Genomic DNA, 6,992 nt, shown 5'->3' with positions numbered 1-6,992 from the left:
CTTCTACCGAATACACATCATCCAACGACTGACTACACTCAATTTCCGAAAACTCTGAACAGTTATCATCGCAGTCCTCCATATTTTCATCACTATTTTCATTCTCTGCAATCACCTCCGACTCTAAACAACTCTCTTTTAAAACTACATTGCCACCAACACCATCATTTTCCTTATCAACAGCCGTATTTTCCTTCAAAACAGACGGGCTTACAGCATTATCACCAGCACTCAGAGTTGAAGTAAACGCACTTACCTCTAACGTTGAACTTAAGCCTTCGGCACTTTGCTCGGTTGTAAAACCAACTTCTGAAACAACGCTGGGTTCATCTAGCATCCCTGAACTGTTACCATTAATGCCGGTTGTTTTCTGTTTTTTTCCCGGAATCACTACGTCTTTCACCGCTGTAGGCCGCTTCTCTTTGTTTTGACTGCTGTTGCTTTGATCATTGCGCTCTTCATTCATTCCGTCATTTTTTTCATTTTCTAATTGTTTCTTATGAGTGCATTTGAGCTTTTTGTGCCCCAAATCCCCGCACTCGAAACACCGCAAACTCTCTGTTGTTGCATAAACCATATAAGAACTGTCCCCGTGTTGAATACGGAACGAAATGTCTAAAGTCTTAGACTGTGCATTTAAAAACATGAATACATGCCTACGGAAAGACAGCACATGTTTTAAAGCGACGTTTTTGCACCCAAACGGAACCATTTTGACAGAACCCGCAAACTTACCAAAACGATTCAACTCCTTAAGAATTTGCTCATTGGGAATGAATGGAGGCACGTTTGAGATTGTTACTTTAGTAGCCGGTGTACGCAAGGGCACTACTTGTACTAGCGTGTCGTTAACAACAATTCCGTTTTCCACGAGATCATTAACGTGTTTCTCATCTTTAAGAAACACTACCACAGCCTTATTCATTCTTGAGGCAGATACTATATTTTCGTGCTCAACTATTTCTCCCATTGCCAAAAGCACTTCTTCAACCGTAAAAACTTGGTCCGAATAAACTTTGCATCCATTCTTGATAGAGAAACCAGGTGTTCCCTCTCCTGAGAGAAACGCCATGGTTTCCCTTATCATAGAGGGGATCGCTGGTATTAGTTTAAACCAAACAAATGAATCAATAATACAAAATAAATCTTCTAAAAAAGAAGAAAAAAGGATAAAGGGGGGAAAAAAGGAGAAAACAAAAGAAAACAAAAAAGATTAACCCTGAAACCAGTTCAGCGTGTTGCTCTCACACCCCACACCACTCCTTCACCTCGTGCAGAGAGAGAGAGAGAGAGAGAGAGAGAGAGAGAGAGAGAGAGAGAGAAGAATTTAATGGTCGTTCAGAATGAATTAATGTATGCATATATTGAGTTTGTTTGTTGGTATATATCAGTCATTCATACATACACATCTTTTCAAAGCTTCAGGGTCATTTTTTGTTTATTTATGAATGTGTGTATGTATGTACAGTGTGAGTGTGCATGAGTTTAGATGCAAACGCTAAAAAGTGCCATTTGAAATGTTCTTCTAAAAAAAGCATTTTTTTCTCTGTGTTCAGTTATTTCACTTCAAATGGAATGGAATGATCCTATTCTTTGCCTTAAACAGTAAAAAGACTGAATCTACACATGGCAGTCCGAGAAAAAATTATCATTTTATAAGAAAATTGTATTTATCTATCAATCATTCATACTCCTTCATTAAAAGCTTCAGGGTCAGTTTTTGATATTATTCATGAATGTGTGTATGTACATATGTATGTATTTATCTATCAATAATTTATACAGCTCCATTCAAAAAATAAAAGCTTCAGATTTTTTTTTTTTTTTCATAAAAGTATGAAATTTAAATATAGCATCTTTACTCTCAGAATCTGAGCTTTCTTTTGGGAGACAACATGCATTCAATACTTTTATTTTTCCATTTAGAAGACAATTTTGGGGCATTTTCAATAACTAACGACACCGTATTTTTTAACAGTTGTGTCTTTTGTTCTCCTTTTTTTCTTTTCTTGTTCATACTTTGTCCCATTGTTGGGGGTTATGCAAAACAGTTAGCCCTGTTGGGGGTAACACTATTCCAAAGTAATGTGGAAAGTAACACATTACTTTTAAAAATAAGTAATAATATTTAAGTTACTTTAAAAAGGTTGAATCACACACTTAATCAGAGAGCGTGCTGCTATGGATTCTTGTTATTTTAAACTCATCGAAGATAAGTGAATTGTTGTTAAGTGTGTTTTTTTGTAAGTAAAACTTGACAACTGCAAGAAACACAACATCGAAAAAACCCAAATAAACAAAATTGCATGCAAAGCACTACACCCACACCTCAACCCCAGCTAAATGATTGACATCAGTTCTGTTCTGCTTCGGGGCTCACCTTGTATCAGCCCCGTTGGAAACTTAGCAGCACGGGAGGCAGTGCATTCTCTTATCGTGCCCCTAAATTGTGGAATGCTCTCCCCACAAATATCAGAAATGCCAGTTCCCTGGACTGTTTTAAGAAACTTCTTAAAACTCATCTTTTTATTATTGCTTATAACTTATGAGGCCTTCTTTTAATATGTATATTTTTATCATAATTATCATTCTTACTTTTTTTGTGTATTTCATGTTCTTCTTTGTGTTGATGCTCTTGTTAGCGCTTTTAGTTTGAGAAAAGCGCAATATAAATAAAAAGTATTATTATTATTATTATTATTATTATTATTATTATTATAGTTCACGTTCTCCAGGTAAAACAATTAACTCGACTAAAAAAAAAAAAGGTTATTGGTTACACTGTTGAGGAGACACTGCCACTGTCTATGTAGAAGTGACTACATTTTGTAATATAGTAAAAAAATAATAATAATCTTTTGGGAAATTATTTACACATTTGTTAAAGCCACATGAAGCAATTTATTCAATGTATGAAGCTCAAAGATTTATTTTGATTTGGGGATGTTTTGTATTGTCTTACTGTACATTTTGTGATTAAATATTACAAAGGTTTAAACTCTGCTTTCTTTATTTCAATGGACAGTGAATTTCCTTAACTAATAACACAAAAGGTTATGGTATTGGATTAAAGATTTTTTTTTTTTTTTTTACAATTAATACAATAATACAAAACAATAAGTGGACAGACAAATTATATGAGGCACATAAAAACTAAGAAGAGTAAATTTTGATTTCATGATGACCAAAACTTGATCAAAAGTACATATAAAGAAATGTATAACAGAAATGTTACAAGATCAGTTCATATTGCTCTTATTTGTACTTTCTATTTCTTTTAAATAAATAAATAAATAAATAAATAAATAATATCAATCGGCTTACAGCAAGAAGGTCGGTGGTTCGAGCCTCAGCTGAGACATTTGGGATTACTGTGTTTGTGGGGATTTGCACCGGGTGCTCCGGTTTCCCCCACAGTCCAAAGACATGCGGTATAGGTGATTTGCATAAGCTAAATTGGTCGTAGTGTATGTGTGTGAATGCAAGGGTGTGTGGGTGTTTCCCATTGTTGGGTTGCAGCTGTAAGGGCATCCATTGCCTAAAACATATGTTGGATAAAATGGTGGTTCATGCCGCTGTGGTGACCCCTGAATAATAAATGGACTAACCTGAAAAAAAATCGCCAATGGTCGAAAGACATCAAAATGCTGATCCGGCATCACGATTCTCTGCCCCTCCCCCATTGAAGCAGCAACCACTCTTGTAAAAAATACACATGGCCCCGTTTACACTAACATGTTTTAGTTTTAAAATGGCATTTTAGAATGAAAATATTCCACGTCCACACTGGTGTTTCACTTAGCATTTCTGAAAAGCCCTCCTTCCACACTATACCGCTGAAAATGCACATCATGTGACCACACAATTGCACACAAACACTCTTTTATGCGTTGAAGCATCTGAGTTTCAGCAATCAGCCCATGAGAGCAGTGAACGTCAGACAGTTTATCAAGGATGTCCTGCTGGATCACGTCTCACTATAGTTATTAAACATGATATTTAATTAATTCTGTCTCTGGCTGTTACGACCCTGTCTTCTCTTTTCTTACCTTTCGGTGGCCACGCAGTGTGACGTCACAGTTAATTAGTCAATTTATGGGTGGAGAATGTATATATTTGAATTTTTTGTGAAGAATGGCACTTCCTCTGGTGGACCGTTATTCCACAGAGAGGTCATTTTGTTCCAACTCTTTTTTGTTGCCGTCTTATGTTTTATTTTGTATTTTGTTGTGAGAATTTCAGCTGATTTCTTATTTATTTCAAATCCCTAGACAGTTTGTTTTACTTTGTTATTCCCTTTACGCTTGGAGGCTAGATGGCTGCTTAACGAGGAGCTCTGTGCCGCGCGTATATAATTATCCTGTTAAAACTTTGGAACACGCTCATCTTCAACAGTAAGTCGCATAACAATTGATATTGAAGGCAAAAGAATGTTGAAGCAGTCTAAAATCTCGACTTCAGGGAATATTAAGAGGCATATGAGATCTCAGGCCTCTGACATGCCTCATGACGGTGAAAGAGCTTCCCTGCACCCGGTTACAGAAAGGGCTGGATCACAAGATATAGCTAATATTTACACCACGCTGAAGAAAATATCAGAAGATATGGGAGGCATTGAGGATTTTCATCGATTAACAACCTCGGTGGAAACCAAGCTGTCGGCTTTGATCACGCAAAATGAGGATGTTGAAAAACGTGTTGTGTTTCTGGAGGAAACAGAGAAAGAACAGCAAGTGAATCCGGCGGCCAGTAAGTCTGAATTGGATCAGCTAAGAGAGAAAATTCAATGAATTCATTAAAATTGCGCTTTGTTCTCGTTGCAGCGCAGTTTGTTTTTTTGGAATGGGGACTGGGTTGTCAGCGGCAGATTGATATAAGTAAGATGATATCTGCTATCACACATATAATTTTTTTGGATGATGGTATTACACCTTTCTAAAGCATTGCGTCTCACCACATGGAACGTGAAGGGGTTAGGACATCCAATTAATAGGAAGAAGATTATGTCAAAGTTAAGGGCAGGGAAATATGATGTTGTATTTCTTCAAGAGACACATCTCTCTCAAAAGGAAGCAGAAAAGTTACTTGGAGGCTGGGGTTGGAGAAGTACATTGCAATGAGGGTACAACTAATAGTAGGGGTGTGATTACACTGGTAAACAAACAATTATAATTTAAAAGTATAAAACAAATTAAAGACAAAGAAGGAGAACTCTTATTATAGTGGTGCAATTAAATGGGCACAATTTAATATTAGCCAACATTTATGCACCTAATACGGATGATACTAGTTATTTTGTTAATTTAGAGGGTATGTTAAATACAGTCTGGCAATGGGATATAGTCTTAGGGGGATATCTGAATGTGGTGTTTGATCCAGTGCTTGACCGGAGTAGCCTTATGAAAATAGGAATACCTAAATCTTGTATTAAATTAAAATATATTTACAAAGTTCTTGGATTGGTAGATATTTGGAGAATTCTTAATCCTAATGGGAGGGATTATACATTTTACTCTGCCCCGCATAAACTATATTCCAAAATTAATTATTTTTTGATATCAAAATCTTTAGTTTCTTGTTTTAATTTCTCTATTGGTCCAATTATTATATCAGATCATGCCTGGGTCAGTATGGAAATCAGTCCACATCAGGCTAGCCAACATTCTTACAGATGGAGATTTAACTCTTCACTTTTACAAATGCCAGAATTTAAAGACGGACTAAAAAATCAGATTTCAATTTACAAAAAGACCAATCTAGCAACAGCACCCTCTGCAGGAATTGCCTGGGAACCAATGAAAGCGGTGTTAAGGGGTTATGTAATTCAATATGCATCCTTTATTAAAAAAACGCAATAAAAAGATTTGATCAACTTAGAAAGGGAAATTAAAGAAAGTGAATTAAAAATGATGAAAAAGATAACACAAGAAGGCTTGAGACAATTGGCTGAACTATTACTATTTACTATTTTATATAAGAAAGTTGAATTTGGGTTATTTAGGGCAAGATACACATTTTTTGAAAAGCAGGCAAATTTCTGACAAACTATATAAAGCAAAGAGAAATGATGTCTATGGTTCCCTCAATTAAGTCGGACGAAGGGATAATTAAAACAAAGTTAGAGGATATAAATGTTTTTAAAGGACCATGAAACCCCCTCGTTTCAGCAGGGTGTTTTCACACCTCTACTTTGGAAAAAGTCAGAAAAGTGGGCGTGTCCAGCTCTGTTTAGGGGGGAGTGTCGGAGGAACAAAAGAGGCTTGGTGTGGGAGTGTCTATTTGGGCGCGCTGAATTTCAGAGTCAAAACACACAACCACAGCGGACAATGTGACTGTGTTTACATGGACATCTGTAGTCGAATTATTTGCCAGATTATTAAATGGTGGACTTTAACTGCAGTTTGGCTCTTTCATTCAGGGAATTCATTCATGTCCCTCCCGACAAACGTGATATTTGATTCGAGGAGCTGCTCTAAGCGTGTATTTTTCATGCAATGTTTGATACCGCACGGCGAATGAGAGAAAAAAAAATCAGCATTTCCGGGAAACTCACACGGCAGGTAGCATCAGAAAGCCGCGTGTGTTATTCCGATCACAAAATCCAACACGAGGTTATAGTTTGGTTGTAACTGTTAGTGCTAACTTGTTTACACTCGTTGCAATAGTTTGTTTGATTCGAATAAAATACGAACTGAATAAACAAAGAGCACTGGTCGCTCACTTACCAAATCTGTAGAGAGAGGACAATCACCAGCAACTAGAGCCGCGTCTTTATTAAGAGGAGACTAAAGCGAATCTGGATCTCAGCGTTTGCAGATGAGAACAGCTCTCAGGTAAACAATAATCCTCTTGGACACGTAAATTATTGTTGTCGCGCGTCGTGTACACTGTAATCCACACGTGACTCTGAGCTCTCACAGAAAGAAAATGAAAACGAAACTTAACGGCAGCAAACTATAAAAGCAACACTTCACGCTTGTTTTGCCAACACA

The sequence above is a fragment of the Danio rerio genome, chromosome 14, assembly GCF_052040795.2.
Source record: "Danio rerio strain M-AB ecotype USA chromosome 14, GRCz13ab, whole genome shotgun sequence".
NCBI classification, from domain to species: Eukaryota; Metazoa; Chordata; class Actinopteri; order Cypriniformes; family Danionidae; genus Danio; species Danio rerio.
Note: the sequence above shows the minus strand (reverse complement) of the source record.